The 16,523-nt window shown below is 41.6% G+C and overlaps 1 protein-coding gene and 1 long non-coding RNA gene across 7 annotated transcripts in view; one reads left to right on the top strand and one right to left on the bottom strand.

Moving 5' to 3' along the window:
- LOC140906865 (uncharacterized) overlaps nucleotides 1-917 on the top strand; it is a 37,103-nt gene extending 36,186 nt beyond the window's left edge. Inside the window, exon 3 of the long non-coding RNA XR_012157268.1 lies at nucleotides 824-917. This is a non-coding gene — a long non-coding RNA (uncharacterized LOC140906865). The remainder of the gene's footprint in view (nucleotides 1-823) is intronic.
- Nucleotides 1-16,523, bottom strand: part of LDLRAD4 (low density lipoprotein receptor class A domain containing 4) — a 427,294-nt gene that overhangs the window by 257,794 nt on the left and 152,977 nt on the right. The gene's annotated exons all lie outside the window — the stretch shown is intronic.

Here is a 16,523-nt window from a genome sequence, read left to right as displayed (position 1 = left end):
CCATACATTTATACTTTTGAAAAATGTAAGAAATTAATTGCATGGTTGTGGTTTAATTTAACCTGGAGCAAGGATCAGTTCTCTTGTTGGTAGTTTCACCAGCAGGCAAGGAGAGTTTAAGGACAGAGGGGCTGAACTATCCTAATACCTACTCCTTGTGGCATATTGACAGAGCAGTGTAGGAAAGCTTGTCCATTAGTTGCCTTTTGGGTTCTGTGGATAAAGAGATGACAAAGCTATGACTGTCAATTTGGCAGCTTTCAAGAGCACTATGGCCCTGATCCAGCAAGGTATTTAAACACTTGCCTAAATTCAAGTATTTGAATTACCCTACTGAAGCCAGTGACACTACTCAAGTGGATAGGCACATGCTTAAATACTTTGCTGAATCAAGGCCTATCTCCACTATATCTTAATATCCTTATATTTATATTATACTAGTGATTTGGTTGGAAGGATTGGTATACATTTTATAAAATACCACAAAGGATTTTAAAGATGTGCTGAAGCGACTGAAACTATCAGAATGTAAACATATATAAACTGCCTACAATTTATACATATATGCCTTCATCAGTCTGCTTACTTCTTCATTCTCCTGAGCAATCACACAGAGTTTTGTAGGTTACACTTTGCTGTCTCTGAAAGCAGTCTTTAATATTTTAAGCTCTGCTTTTGTTTCTCCCTTGGGATTTCTCAGTCTGACATAAATATTTACCAGTTACACAGTCTCCTTTGTTAGATAGTAAGGTATGCATTTTTCTGTGTGATCCTTTGTTATTTCTCTGGCTCTTATGTAAAATTTCTCTTCTTTGTGATCTAGTGTTGTGTCAGTGCCTGAGCATGCTGTTAATGGAGTACCAGGCTTCAGGACATGCCACCTTTCAGATGAGACCACTTATGGGCACTAAAGATCTCATGACATTTTTCACAAGAGAAGGTATGCAAGCCAAATTTATAGTCAGGTGGTTACATTATGCCTGTCTCATTTCACCAACACCACCGCACCCAACACACACACAGTTTCAAATTCTTCTGGTGCTGTCCTAAACTGTTGTGTAGCACTGCTGTGCACTATTAAACAGCTGCTGCATTCCACCCTACTGCATAACATCAATGATGGGTGACATGATTCCTACTGTATGTATTGGGTGTATGTGTACCCACACAGTTTGAGATCCTTTGGGATATCATTAGCTTGTTCAGGAAGTAGGGTTCTCTGAAATCGCCAATTTCCCCCCTTTATTACAAAAAGCCCTGCACTGAGGTGACCTGTCCTTCTAGACAAGAAAACCAGCTCCCTCCAGATCCAGTCATGCTCTTTTTGGGTTGGCTGGGGTGAAAAGATGGGTTTAGGCAAGGAAGAGGAGAAGTTCCCAGAGTAACGTATGAAGCTTCCTCTTTCCTGCCCTTTCAAGAAAATGATCTGTGGCATTCCAAGCCACTTCAAGTTTGGAAAATAAGAGACCAAGATTCACCCCAAATTCCAACCATGTGCTAACAGTGGAGCTCTTCACAGGGCCAAGTTGCTTTTCTTTTTTTAAAAATTGCTTGGGTGAAAGTCATTTATATCACAGTTATTTTCTTTTGGGTGAAGCTGAGTCCAAGAAGCCATCTGGGAAATAAGCAATGCTGTAAAACAAATCCTTTGAGCGTCTCCCCACACCAAATTAAGCAGTCGCTAGTAAATCATGTAGCTTAGAATATTTCAATTATAGTAGTCCTTTCAATGATTTATTCATGCATATTACCTACAGAAATCAATCAATATTCTATGCAATTCCTAACACCAGCAAGCACACCTAATCACGGCTGCCTAAGGGAAAATGGTGCCCTGGGCAAACTTGTATTTTGGCACCCCTGACCCCTGCTGCCTCCCCAGGGTCCCCACCCATTCCCCCAGCCCCAGCTGACTCCCCAGGCTCCTCACTCCCCACCCCTCACCCCCATCACTGCTGCCTCTCCCCACCCATCGCCCTAAGCTCCGTTCCGCAGCCTCGCATGCCAGGCCTACCCCGCTGCTTGCCTCTTGACCACAGTGCCCCCCTGACCATAGTACCCTGGGCGGTTGTCCACGTCGCCCATCCATAAGGCCAGCCCTGCACATCATATTCCTTTCATTCATTCTGTAAGCAAAATAATTGTGGTTTCGGGCCTGTGATGGGGTGCTCACCCCACACTCACCCTGAAGGGCTTAATAGAGGCCAGATGGGCCAATTAACTTATTAGGCTGCAGGTTGGGAGAATTAAGGCTGAGAGGTCCTAATTAGGGAAAGTTTACCTGTGGAGACACAGACAGGGCCTGTATAAAGCCCAGAAGCTGAGAGCAGGTAGGGGCTGCAGGGAATAGGATGGAGTCACTCACTGGGAGAAGGGAATTGTAAGGTTGGCAAAAGCGGGACAGGATATGGAAGAGGCTCAGGGAAGGACAGTAAGGACCAGAAGGGAATGGATCTTTGCTGCTGAAGAAAGGGCCCCTGAACTGGCACCCAGAGTAGAGGATGAGCCTGGGTTCCCCAACTAGCCACTGCGGAAATGGCACTTGCTGGGCAGTATATGGGAAGACAGCCCGAGCTCATTTGTCAGGAAAGACTGATACCCCCTGAAAGGGGAAACACAAATAGTGACCTGGCCGGAGGGCCAAGTCACAAAGAGGCAGCTACAGCGCCCAGAGCAAGCGAGGGGCCACAGAGAGAGCAGCAGCAGGGCGTGCAGCAAACAGCAGAAGAGGGCCTCAGACCTGTAAGGAGCTAATTCCCAGAGGGGCCAGAAGGAGGCACCACCTGTCACGTGGACCCCGTGACAGGGCCTTCATCCTAAAGAGCCTTACATTTCCATACAACCTGGGAGGCAACCATTTTTTGGCTGAGGGTGACATAATACCAATGATGGAAGCTTTAGAAATGTGTGCAATCATGATCATCATCCTCTGGAGCTCCTCAACACCATTCCTCAATTTGTAGGAGAGGTCGATGTCTCTCCAGTACTCTCAAGCACGTGGTCTCTACAGTACTCTCAAAGAATGCTGAGGACTGGGAATCAAGCTTTGAAATCCAGTATTTTCATTTCTTTGAAATTTTCAGCATTCTAAAGAAAAATGTAACCAATTGGATTTGAGGTGAACCACTGAAAATGAAAATATCAATGTAATCTGAACCACAAATTATTTGGCTTAATGCAGTAACGACTGGAACAAATTCTATGGCCTGTGTTGTAGAGATGATCACAATGATTCTGGCCTTAATTTGTTGGCTCTAAGCAATTCACAGGAGAAAAAGTCCTCAATCACATTAGTCTATGAACCCAGAGAGATCACGGAGATAACTGTTTTATTTTCCAAAAAAATTAACACTAAACATGATAGCAACATAATTCAATTTCGATTTACCTTTGGCAAAAGCAACCCCTTCCAAAATTCTCTTGGTCTGGCCAGTTTCTGAATTTGCAGAAGACTGGTAGGCACATAAATTAGAGTGGATGGAAGAAAGGGATATTTTAGGAATGAGTCTAACAATATCTAATTTGTTATTTTAACATTGAGGAACAGCATCTGAAAGCCTTTCTGCATTCTTATTTAATGGCCAAAGTAAAATCATAGTCCTCTGTTACCGACAAATAGCTGAGTATCTGTATGCAAGAAAAAGTAGATTGTGATGTAGGTACCACAAGTTTTGACTTCTGTTCAGATGTTTTACATTATAAATACAGTACCTGCTAGAGACAAAGGGGTTCACATATAGCACAAGATTACAGTATCCTGCTACACCTCCAATTTAGTTCCTCCTGCCCCCATGTCTCCACAGGAGAATCAGGAGTGTGGCACCTGCGCACAGCACTTGGTTACCTACATCAGCAGGAGAAGCAAAGTGAAGCTGACATGATTCCTATTTGTTTCACTCTGCTGTGCCTCTTGGGTGGGACACAGTGGAGGAACAGCACAAGTGATAAATTTTGCTGTTGTCAGGAATGCTCCCAAAGAAGCAAAGTGGAAGAAGAAATTAATATTTCTCTCCTCTCCACCTTACATCTGTGCTGCTCCTACAGAAAGTACCTTCCCTGCCTCCCTTCATCTCAACAAAAGCAGCAGCACAAAAATAACCTGCACAATGTGTAACTTTAGCCAGGGCTATCTCAGCAGCTAAATATTTCAGCCACTTAGTTCATCACTAATTCCAATATCCACACAAAAAAAGTGTACTCACTGACCCAAGAAAATTACAAAATGAATGGTCTTTCCAAATACTTTACCTCATAGACTTCCCAATTTCTACCCTCCTGGCTCCAAATTACCTTCCTGGTTTCTCCATTACCTCCTAGCCCTTTGCTATAAAACAAGTTTGTAAGCCATTTGTTCTCTCTCCACTGACAAACCTTTTATAGGAGAGGCAAGTTGGCAGTGCTTCCTTCTTGCAGCAGATGGTAATTATGTCAACCATAAACCTCCTGGGAGACCCTGGGGTGGTCATCTGCCAGATAATCAAACATGAGACAACGCCTTTTGGGTGCACAGGGGAGAGAGTCCACAGCTGGAAGGAACCCCTCCCACAGAACTGGTTACAACAGCCAATATTTCCATACATACATGCCCACACAATACACACATTGATAGAGTTTCTCTCTCTCTCTCTCTCACACACACACACACACACACACACACACACACACAGCATGCTCATAGAGATAGCGTCTGTCTCTGAACCTAAGTAAAGTTTTATTTTTAAAAAGCAACACATTTGAGCTCAATAGCTTTTCTGGGAACCATGGGGACCTAAAGACATAGATTGTGTCCTCAACTCAAACCAAAATCTTGAGAGCTACACAGCCACTCTCACTCAACACTACGAAGAACTTTAATGGGAATTGTGTGACTAACTCCGCATGGGACTCTGCAGATATAGAGGTTAGCTTGAAGAGTCAGCCAAGGAAGTCATTTAAGTTCTGTAGAATTATTTGATTGCAAAGGCACAACAAGATGCACACGTTAGCAAATGCTTTCAGGATGCAGATGAGAACACTATATTTACGTCAGCTGTAATACAAAATATGTTGATGTTTAATAGGTCAGGCAATGATGAAGTCAAAGACATAAGGAAAATGAGGTACTGTCTTTGCTGTAGTTAAATACAAGGCCCAATCGTGCTATTCACTTTTTGATGGGAACTGAGGGTGCTCAGCACCTCTCAAGAGGCACTTAGCATTTTACATAACTGGGCCCTTAGTAAAGAAAAAAGCTCATATGTAAAAGACTTAACCATGTATTAAATTGTTTAATGAGCACCTTCTATCTTGAGGAAACACTGATAGAGTTTCAAATCTTCCTGGAAGGCTGGATCAGTTAGTGCTGTGAAAGTTCATCTGTTGTGAGCAGCAGCTGTTCAGGAGTGCAAGGAACTTAGGAGAAAGGCCTCCTAGTATTTTATATGCATTACTATGTAAATCCAGTTCTAGTTTGTCCTGCAAATCAAACCATGCTGAAATAATTCATTTGATATATTTACAGTGTCTTAGTAGTCAAGTAGTCGTCTGTCTGTGCGCTAGATAAAGAAGTGCAAATAGAACATTATCTAGACAAGCAAACCAGACATTGATGGGGCATATCAGCTGTAGGGTATTCCTGGAACCATTGTTAGTAACATAGGAAACTATGTCTTCCTGCAATACAGTAGTGGCAGCCTCCAAAAATAAGAGTTATATGAGTAAGCTTCTTGTGACATAAGAGAAGGTTTGCATTTATTTATCCTTGGTTATGTTTGATCATCTACTGGAGAAATCCACTTCAGCAAATTGACAAAGACAAATAAATTATATTATGCCCATTTTATCCAGAACTAATATTTATTGCAAGAAATCACAAAAACCTCTACTAAAGGATTGTCCTGGGTTCTCTATATGTGAAAAAGCCACAAGTTTGCTGATCTGTATTCCATCAGTTTTGACATTTGGTTTAAGCAATAATGTTTTTATATGGAACAATAAAAATATAAACCTTGCTTATCATCATTAATTGTACTAAGGTAGCACTTAAAAGCCACAACTGAGATCAAGGTCCTGTTTTGCTAGGTACTGCACCAATACATAATAAAATAAAGTCAGTGTCCCAAAGAATCTGCAATCCAAATAGGCAAAACAAAAACATGGTGGGAGAAAGTAAGTATTATCATCTCCATTTTTATAGACCACGAACTAAGGAACAGAGAGATTAAATGATATGCCCAAAACTGGTATTCCTCCTGAGTCCCAATTCAGTGTCTTAACCACAAGACCATCCTTCTGCTCTTGATAGACCATCTACTTGAATAAACACCGTCTTCTGCATTATACACCTAGGAAGTGGTCAAACTAGTATAAGTAATTCAGCAAAGCTTTCACTCAAGTCAATGGGTATTCTGCTGGAGTCAGGACTGCTGTAGTCCTAGCTAATCTAGGCCCCAGTTCAGGAAAGCATTCCTTTTCAGGACAGCACTTAAGGATGTGCTTAACTACAGGCACTGAAGTCAATGGGACTTAAGTTCTTGCTTAAATGCTGTCCTGAATCAATAATTACCATCCTGGGTACTACTGACTAAAATTTACTTTGAATTTTAACTTTTAAAAAGGATCCTCTAGTGGTTAAGCACCCCCCACCTAATGCTTGGCAAACTCAGCTTCAATTTCCTGTTCTGCTGAAGACCTCCAGTATAACCTTTAAGAAGCCACTTAGTTTCTGTTCCCCATTGGTAAAATTAGTAGACTACTACTTCCTTATACATGCAATATTGTGAAGTGGTCAGATAATGGAGGCCAAATTAGTAAAACAGATCAGACAGAGAGAAAGACAGGCAAAACTTGAAGTGGGAATGGCTGCTAGTTTTAAGCCACAAATGGAATCTACACACATCTTCTCAAAAAGAAAAGGAGTACTTGTGGCACCTTAGAGACTAACCAATTTATTTGAGCATAAGCTTTCGTGAGCTACAGCTCACTTCATCGGATGCATAAAGTGGAAAATACAGTGAGGATGTTTTTATACACACAGACCATGAAAAAATGGGTGTTTCTCACTACAAAAGGTTTTCTCTCCCCCCACCCCATTCTCCTGCTGGTAATAGCTTATCTAAAGTGATCACTCTCCTTACAATGTGTATGATAATCAAGGGGGGCCATTTCCAGCACAAATCCAGGGTTTAACAAGAACGTCTGAGGAACAGTGGGGGGGAAGGGGGGTGTTAGGAAAACACATCTTCTTGACACTTGGAATTCAAGCTTGTATTTAATAAAAACCACACCAGTCTGCCAAACACACTGATGTTAAAAGAACCAAAAGGACAGGTTAAAAAAATGATTAATAGTAAGTGCCCAAATTGACCTACCTTAAAAAGCATCATTTTGATAGGACAGGTACTCAGAACTTATGAAAATCAGGCTCCTAAAGGCACTTTATGTTGGGCACCCAAAAATCAAGGCACACAAAGTCATGACTCACTTTTAAAAAGTAGGTCAAATTCCATAGGGCTTTTCCACGGATATTTATTTAGCTCTCAGATGAACCAATCCTATTGTAAATGTCAAGTGACTCGCTCTTCTTGTGTTCTAAAAATCACTCCTGATACCACTCTTTTTTATTTAAGTATAGATCAACCATATTGTTCTCCCATGCCCAGCAGGCTCTTCCACATGGAGTCATTCCTGCTGCCAAACATCATACATGCTCCCCTTTACCTCTTGGCATTTCAGAAACAGTATCTGACAACAAAACAATTCCACATGCGCAAAACACAAATATAGTAGGTGAGTGGGGCAGTGAAAACAATATCCAAAGATAATCAGGTAAAATCCTTTTTCTCAGCAAGCAGCACAGAGTATTCTGCCCTAATTCAGAGTCACTTAATATGCCAAAAACAAAGAGACTAGCGCTTTTTCTAGTCTCAGAGGACAATTTGGTATGTAACGTATTTATTTATGTAATTGTAAAGCAATAGTATAGAGACAAGAGACTAAACTCTGTTCTCAGTTGCATCCAAACAACCCCATTAAAATCAGCTCTTCTGCACTACTAATGTAAGGAAGGTGAGCAGGACATAGCAAGCTGACACTCTCTTTTCAAATGTAGTTCAGTCAGAGGTTTTGGACAGCTACAATGCCAAACAATTCACCAACCACCTGGATATTTTTATTTTTTAAATTGACACCCAATTTTTTATCGATAACTTTTAATTAATAAATAATATTAATCAATAATACCCTAGGTCATTCTCTAAAACCATTTTGATATATTTGTTTCCATGCTCATGTGTCTTATTTTAAAATTAAAGCATTGTGAATAGCATATCACTTTTGTTTAAAATAAGTATGGTAGCAGTTCAACTTTAACAATACTTTCTCTTATCAATTCATTAAAGGCCACAAGAGGAAAAATACACTTCGCAGAAAAGGGTCTAAAATTACTATTTGTACGGTCAAGAATTAGGCTATTTTTTTTTTTATTTTTAGATGTGCAGTTCCTTGCTCTCTTTTCTTCTACAATTGTCCATAAATTTATGGATAACTGACAACCCTGTCTCTGGTTTGTGTTTCTTGCTGTTCTCATCTGGATTACAACATTATGTTTACTTTTATATGTCCATAAGTTGCATGTATGGTCCCACATGCCCAGCCTAACTGGTAACATGGAAAAAGTCTGCTGTTTGTTCTCTGGCAAAGGAATGGGCCCACACAAACATAATTTATGGATAGCTTTGTAATTGAAGAGTCAGAGTTACAAACAGAAATACTGCAACCATGGGTTAGAAGAAACTGATGATATTCACACACAAAAAGCACTAAATCCTTCATTCAGCAATATAGTATCTTTCTGTTACATGGCCATTTACCTATCATCAATCATAATGCACAGACATATTTACTGTGGGCAGAATAAGTTTTTTCACCCAATTTAAGTGTCAAGTTCAACAGAAGTTTTACTTAGTGGCCTTCAATAAATAATCTTCAGTTGTTGTGGAATGTTTTCTAACAAAGGGTCACTGCCCTCTGTGTCACTAACCTCACAGCTAAGGAGGGTGGAAGGAAGTTTGACTTATTGATAAAACAACGAAGGACAAATGCATGAGAGAAAAGGGAAGGCTATCTTCTCCTTTGCTAACCTCCAATATGAAAATGTTTCAAGTAAATGGAGTGCTTTTTCTGTACAGACAGCAGGGGACTGTCACTGAGCCCTATTTTAGTATTTCTCACTGCAAGAGACAAATCTAGTTACAGGAAACACAAGGGAAAGAAGGAAACATCCCAGCCGCATTAACCTGCATTAGAGAGCTGCAGTCCCTGACAATGCAAGCCATTCCTCCAAGGTGCACTGAGACTGATGTAGGAGAGTTCCCTCTGCTACACAGAGCATTAACAACACAGAGTTATATATTGGCACTATTTACCACAGAAATTAAATAGAGGTAATGCTGGAGAAAAACTGCAAATCATCAGAAAGACCAGTCAGCTTAACTTTTGTACCCAGAAAGATAATGGAGCAAATAATTAAGCAATCAATTTGCAAACATCTAGAAGATAATAAGGTGATAAGTGACAGTCAGCATGGATTTGTCAAAAACAAATCATGTCAAACCAACCTCATAGCTTTCTTTGACAGGGTAACAAGCCTTGTGGATGGGGGTAAACGGTAGACGTGGTATATCTTGACTTTAGTAAAACCTTTGATACTGTCTCGCATGACCTTCTCACAAACAAACTAGGGAAATGCAACCTAGATGGAGCTTCTATAAGGTGGGTGTAAAACTGGTTGGAAAACTGTTCCCAGAGAGTAGCTATCAGCGGTTCACAGTCATGCTGGAAGGACGTACTGAGTGGGGTCCCAGAGGGATCAGTTCTGGGTCCGGTTCTGTTCAATATCTTCATCAGTGATTTAGATAATGACATAGAGCAGCGGTGAGCAAATTATGGGCCAGATCCGGCCCCTCAGGGCTTTGGATCTGGCCTGTGGGATTGCCACTCCCGTGTTGCTGCGGGTCCCGCTCCGCTCAGCAGCCAACACCACGTCCCTGCAGCCCCTGGGGGAGAGGGGGCAGAGAGCTCCGCACGCTGCTCTTGCCTGTGGGTATCTCCCCCAAACGGGGAACTGCGGCCAATGGGAGCTTCAGGGGAGGTACCCACAGGCAAGGCAGCATGCTCAGCCCTCTGCCCCCTCTCCCCTAGGGGCCACAGGAACGTGGTGCTGGCCGCTTCTCGAAGCGGAGCAGTGCGGGGCCAAGGACAGGGCAGGCAGGCAGACAGGGAGCCTGCCCTGGCTCCGGATGCTGCTGCCACCCCGAAGCCACTCCAGGTAAACGGCGCCAGGCTGGAGCCCGCACCCTGAACCCCTGCCTGCACCCTGCACCCCAATCCTCTGCCCTGAGTCCCCTCCTGCACCCTGCACCCCTCCATACACCACTGCCCTGAGACCCCTCCCACACTGTGCACCCCTTCCTGCACCCCAACCCCCTTCCCTGAGCCCCCTCCCACACCCCGCACTCCCTCCCGCCCTACCCAACCCCCTACCCCAGCCCTACATTCATGTTCCTGCATGCAATTTCCCCACCCAGATGTGGCCCTCGGGCCAAAAAGTTTGCCCACCTCTGGCATAGAGAGTACACTTATAAAGTTTAAGGACGATACCAAGCTGCAAGGGGTTGCAAGTGCTTTGGAGGATAGGATTAAAATTCATAATGATCTGGACAAACTGGAGAAATGGTCTTAGGAAGCATCAAATCAGTTGCACACATACAAAATGGGAAATGACTGCCTAGGAAGGAATACTGCAGAAAGGGATCCGGGGTCATAGTGGACCACAAGCTAAATCTGAGTCAACAGTGTAATGCTGTTGCAAAAAAAACGAACATCATTCTGGGATGTATTAGCTGGAGTGTTGTAAGCAAGAAACGAGAAGCAATTCTTCCTCTATACTCCATGCTGATTAGGCCTCAACTGGAGCACTGTGTCCAGCTCTGGGTGCCACATTTCAGAAGGAATGTGGACAAATTGGAGAGAATCCAGAGAAGAGCGACAAAAATGATCAAAGGTTTAGAAAACATGACCTATGAGGGAAGAGTGAAAAAAATTGGTTTGTTTAGTCTGGAAAAGAGAAGACTGAGGGGGGACGTGATAACACTTTTCAAGTATGTAAAAGGTTGTTACAAGGAGGAGGAGGGGGGAGATAAATTGTTTTTCTTTACCTCTGAGGATAGGACAAGAAGCAATGGGCTTAAATTGAAGCAAGAGAGATTTAGGTTGGACATTAGGAAAAACTTCCTGTCAGGATGGTTAAGCACCGGAATAAATTGCCAGGGAGGCTGTGGAATCTCCATCATTGGAGATTTTTCAGACTAGGCTGGACAAGCACCTGACAGGGAGGGTCTAAATAATACTTCAATAATACTCCTGCCATGAGTGTAGGGGACTGGACTAGATGACCTCTCAAGGTCTCTTCCAGTCCTATGATTCTATACATCATGTAACCAGTCCTCCCAGTGATATCATGGTCTTTCTTATTACAGAAGCTCTTCTAATGAAGGAGGCTCAGTAGCAGAGCCATGTTGCTAAAACTAAGGCAGTGCACTGTGGGTGCAGGAGTCTGACTGCATTCATTAAAAAATTGAACCTTATTCGGTTAATAGTCTAATTTTTTTTACAGGAGTAAATTACTATTCAGTGTGACCATGCCAGAATCTGGCTTTTACTGCCTATCTAGGGATTTCATTTTGATACTTTTCAGTCTTTCTCCCACTGCTTTTTGCTGAACCCTCAAGTTTATTAAACTGGCAAAACAAAACAACTTAAAAAAAAAACAGGAAGTACCAAATATCTCCAAACAACATTTTTACTGTAACCTGTCAGGTTCCTGTACCAGATATGGACTGGTCATGAAGCATTCTTATACCCACCAGATGTGTTCATAATGAGGTGCTTTAATGCTCTGCCACGTGTGTCTGAGGTTTGTTTAAATAAGGTATTTTACACACACAGTGCCACCTAGTAGCTGAATAGTATAAAACAGTTTAGCATTCCATTCCATCTCCTCCTTTAATTCTACATTCCGACCATATACAATATTTACACCATTACACAGTCTTTGAAGTTCAATAGTGATCAGTCTGTTAATTGTCTCTGAATCATACTGGTTTTCAAATTGCACAATCTGAATGTGCAACACTTTATTATCTGGCTGTCCACTAGTTGCAACAATTGACTGTGGTTGGTTTGGAATCCTTTAATCTTCTTCTTGTTGTTCTGTGTCTGCCATCTGTAGGGTTTGGTCTGTTGGTTGTTCTTTCAGAGTAACAAACTGTAGATGTTGACAGCTTCTGTTGAACTCTCCCCTGTCAGTCTCAATCACAAATGAATTCTTTTTCTTTATGACAGCAGGAGTTGTCCATCCTTTTCTTCATACAGTTTGACATGAACATCATCACCGGGTTCTAAACCTTGCATTTCTCTTATTGAGTGATGTCTGTTGTAAAAAGTGTTCATAAACTATTAGCCTTTTTCTCCAATCTGGCTGCTCTCTTCATGTCTCACCACTTTGGAAAGTTGGAATAGTAATTCTGAGGTGTCTTCCCATCAGGAGTTGTGCTGGACTATATGCAATAGCCTCTATTGGTGTTGATCTGTAACTCAGAAAGGAATGGATCTTCCTGCCACAGGATTTTCTTGGCTGACTGTACAGCTTTCTCAGCCTCTCCATTTGCTTATGGGTAATGTGGGCTGCTAGTAATATGATCAAAATCACATTTTGTTTGGAATGACTTAAATTCTGCTGCAGTGAATTGTGGTCTGTTATCCATCACTAGTTGTAATGGAATACTGAAGGGCACAAAAGTGCACTTTAGTATCTCGATAACACTGCAACATGTTATTGCTTTCAAGTACATTATTTCTACATACTTGAAAAAATAGTCCACAACGACCAGAAAATGAGGTCCTCTGAATTCACATAAATCATAAGAACATAAGAATGGCCATACTGGGTCAGGCCAAAGGTCCATCCAGCCCAGCATCCTGTCTACCGACAGTGGCCAATGCCAGTGACCTAGAGGGAGTGAACCTAACAGGTAATGATCAAGTGATCTTTCTCCTGCCATCCATCTCCACCCTCTGACAAACAGAGGCTAGGGACACCATTCCTTACCCATCCTGGCTAATAGCCATTAATGGATTTAACCTCCATGAATTTAACCAGTTCTCTTTTAAACCCTGTTATAGTCCTAGCCTTCACAACTTCCTCAGGCAAGGAGTTCCACAGGTTGACTGTGCGCTGAGCGAAGAAGAACTTCCTTTTATTGGTTTTATACCTGCTACCCATTAATTTAATTTGGTGGCCCCTAGTTCTTATATGATGGGAACAAATAAACAACTTTTCCTTATTCACTTTCTCCACACCACTCACCACACTCTATCATATCCCCCCTTAGTCTCCTCTTTTCCAAGCTGAAAAAGTCCTAGACTCTTTAACCTCTGCTCATATGGGACCCGTTCCAAATCTGCAGCTAGTCTCTTCCAAAATCTGTCTGGTAGATGTGTTGTTATTAAAGGTTCTTTGTGTTTTGTTGGTCTGTTAGTTCTGCAAAGTTCACATGCAGATACTTTATTCTTCATGTCCTTATTGATGCCCGGCCACCTCACTGACTGGTTTGACCCATTACAGCATTTAGTTAATCCTTGATATCTTTAATGGATGAAGTTTAGAATTTCTTCTCTCATTTTGTTTGGAATTATGGCACAATTGTCTTTGATCATGAATCTAGCTGACTCACTTCATTGTCCATGCACCACAAGGTACACTTTGGTCACTTTCTTAGTGTCCTTTAGCTACTTGGGCCAGCCACCCCTAATGTAACTTAGAACTTCCTCAAGTTGTGTGTCTGTTGAAGTTGCTGTTTGTAACTAGGAGTAGTCTTGTTTCTGACACTGGTCTGTATGCATCCACGTATGCCTTTGCATCATCTTCAAGCTCACAATGTCTACTACTACCAGTTTTCTCCTAGGAACATATTTTTGCAGTTGGGAATATTGAATTGACCTCAGCATAGACGCTGGCATCTCAGAAGTGCTTGATCCAGACCTTTTCCCTTGATAAGGGTTACAAGCAACTTATGGTCTGTTATAAGTGTAAATGAATCCAGTCCACACAGGTATCTATAAGAGCTCTCATGTGCCCATACACTTGACAGGAACTCCTTTTCAATCTGTGCATATCATTTTTCTGCTTCTGTAAATCTGCAAGAACAAAATGCAACTTGTTTCCACTCAGAGCCATGTTGTTGCCACAGCACACAACCTAGGCCATAGCTTGTGTCTGCACGGACTATTGTGGGTTTGTTCATATTACAGTATTTGAGAACTAGAGCTGTTGAGATCATTCCTTTTTAATTTGGCCCTCATACACAAGATGTATTGCACTTTAACAGTTCATTCAGTGGTTCTGTCACTATAGAAAGGTCTTGTAGATATTGACCAAGGTAATTTACCATCCCATTACATTAGTTGAAGAAGAAGAAATGGTTGTAGGGGACAAACTTGGTTCAAGCAATCATGAGCGAATCCAGTTCAAACTAAATGGAAGGATAAACAAAAATAGATCTGTGACTAGGGTTTTTGATTTCAAAAGGGCTAACTTTAAAAAATAAAGGAAATTAGTTAGGGAAGTGGATTGGACTGAAGAACTTGTGGATCTAAAGGCGGAGGAGGCCTGGAATTACTTCAAGTCAAACTTGCAGAAACTATCAGAAGCCTGCATCCCAAGAAAGGGGAAAAAACTCATAGGCAGGAGTTGTAGACCAAGATGGATGAGCAAGCATCTCAGAGAGGTGATTAAGAAAAAGCAGAAAGCCTACAAGGAGTGGAAGATGGGAGGGATCAGCAAGGAAAGCTACCTTATTGAGGTCAGAACATGTAGGGATAAAGTGAGAAAGGCCAAAAGCCATGTAGAGTTGGACCTTGCAAAGGGAATTAAAACCAATAGTAAAAGGGTCTATAGCCATATAAATAAAAAGAAAACAAAGAAAGAAGAAGTGGGGACTGCTAAACACTGAGGATGGCATGGAGGTTAAGGATAACCTAGGCATGGCCTAATATCTAAACAAATACTTTGCCTTAGTGTTTAATGAGGCTAATGAGGAGCTTAGGGACAATGGTAGGACGACAAATGGGAATGAGGATATGGAGGTAGATATTGCCACATCTAAGGTAGAAGCGAAATTTAAACATCTTAATGGGACTAAATCGCAGGGCCCAGATAATATTCATCGAAGAATATTAAAGGAACTAGCACATGAAATTGCAAGCCCATTAGCAAAAAATTTTAATGAATTTGTAAACTCAGGGGTTGTACCATATGACTGAAGAATTGCTAACATAGTTCCTATTTTTAAGAAAGGAAAAAAAAGTGATCTGGTTAACTACTGGCCTGTTAGTTTGACATCTGTAGTATGCAAGGTCTTGGAAAAAATTCTGAAGAAGAAAGTAGTTAAGGACATTGAGGTCAATGGTAATTGGGACAAAATACAACATGGTTTTACAAAAGGTAGATCGTGTCAAACCAACCTGATCTCCTTCTTTGAGAAAGTAACAGATTTTTTAGACAAAGGAAATGCAGTGGATCTAATTTACCTCGATTACAGTAAGGCATTTGATATGGTTCCACATGGGGAATTATTAACTAAATTGGAAAAGATGGGGATCAATATGAAAATTGAAAGGTGGATAAGGAATTGGTTAAAGGGGAAACCACAATGGGTCATACTGAAAGGTGCACTGTCAGGCTGGAAGGAGGTTACTAGTGGAGTTCCTCAGGGATTGGTTTTGAGACCAATCTTATTTAATCTTTTTATTATTGACCTTGGCACAAAAAGCGGGAATGTGCTAATAAAGTGTGCGGATGACACAAAGCTGGGAGGAACTGCCAATACAGAGAAGGATCAGGATATCATACAGGAAGATCTGGATGACCTTATAAACTGGAGTAATAATAATAGGATAAAATTTAATAGTGAAAAGTGCAAAGTCATGCATTTAGGGATTAATAACAAGAATTTTTGTTATAAGCTGGGGACGCATCAGTTGGAAGTAACAGAGGAGGAGAAGGACCTCCGAATATTGGTTGATTACAGGATGACGATGAGCTGCCAATGTGATATGGCTGTGAAAAAAGCTAATGCGGTCTGGGGATGCATCAGGCAAGGTATTTCCAGTAGAGATAAGGAGGTGTTAGTACCGTTATACAAGGCACTGGTGAGACCTCATCTGGAATATTGTATGCAGTTCTGGTCTCCCATGTTTAAGAAGGATGAATTCAAACTAGAACAGGCATAGAGAAGGGCTACTAGGATGATCTGAGAAATGGAAAAGCTGTCTTAGGAAAGGAGACTCAAAGAGCTTGGCTTCTTTAGCCTAACCAAAAGAAGGCTGAGGGGAGATATGATTGCTCTCTGTAAATATATCAGAGGGATAAATACTAGGGAGGGAGAGGAATTATTTAAGCTCAGTACCAATGTGGACACAAGAAC

Source organism: Lepidochelys kempii, chromosome 2 (genome assembly GCF_965140285.1).
Source record: "Lepidochelys kempii isolate rLepKem1 chromosome 2, rLepKem1.hap1, whole genome shotgun sequence".
Lineage (NCBI taxonomy): Eukaryota > Metazoa > Chordata > Testudines > Cheloniidae > Lepidochelys > Lepidochelys kempii.
Note: the sequence above shows the minus strand (reverse complement) of the source record. Positions and strands in the feature narration are given on the sequence as shown.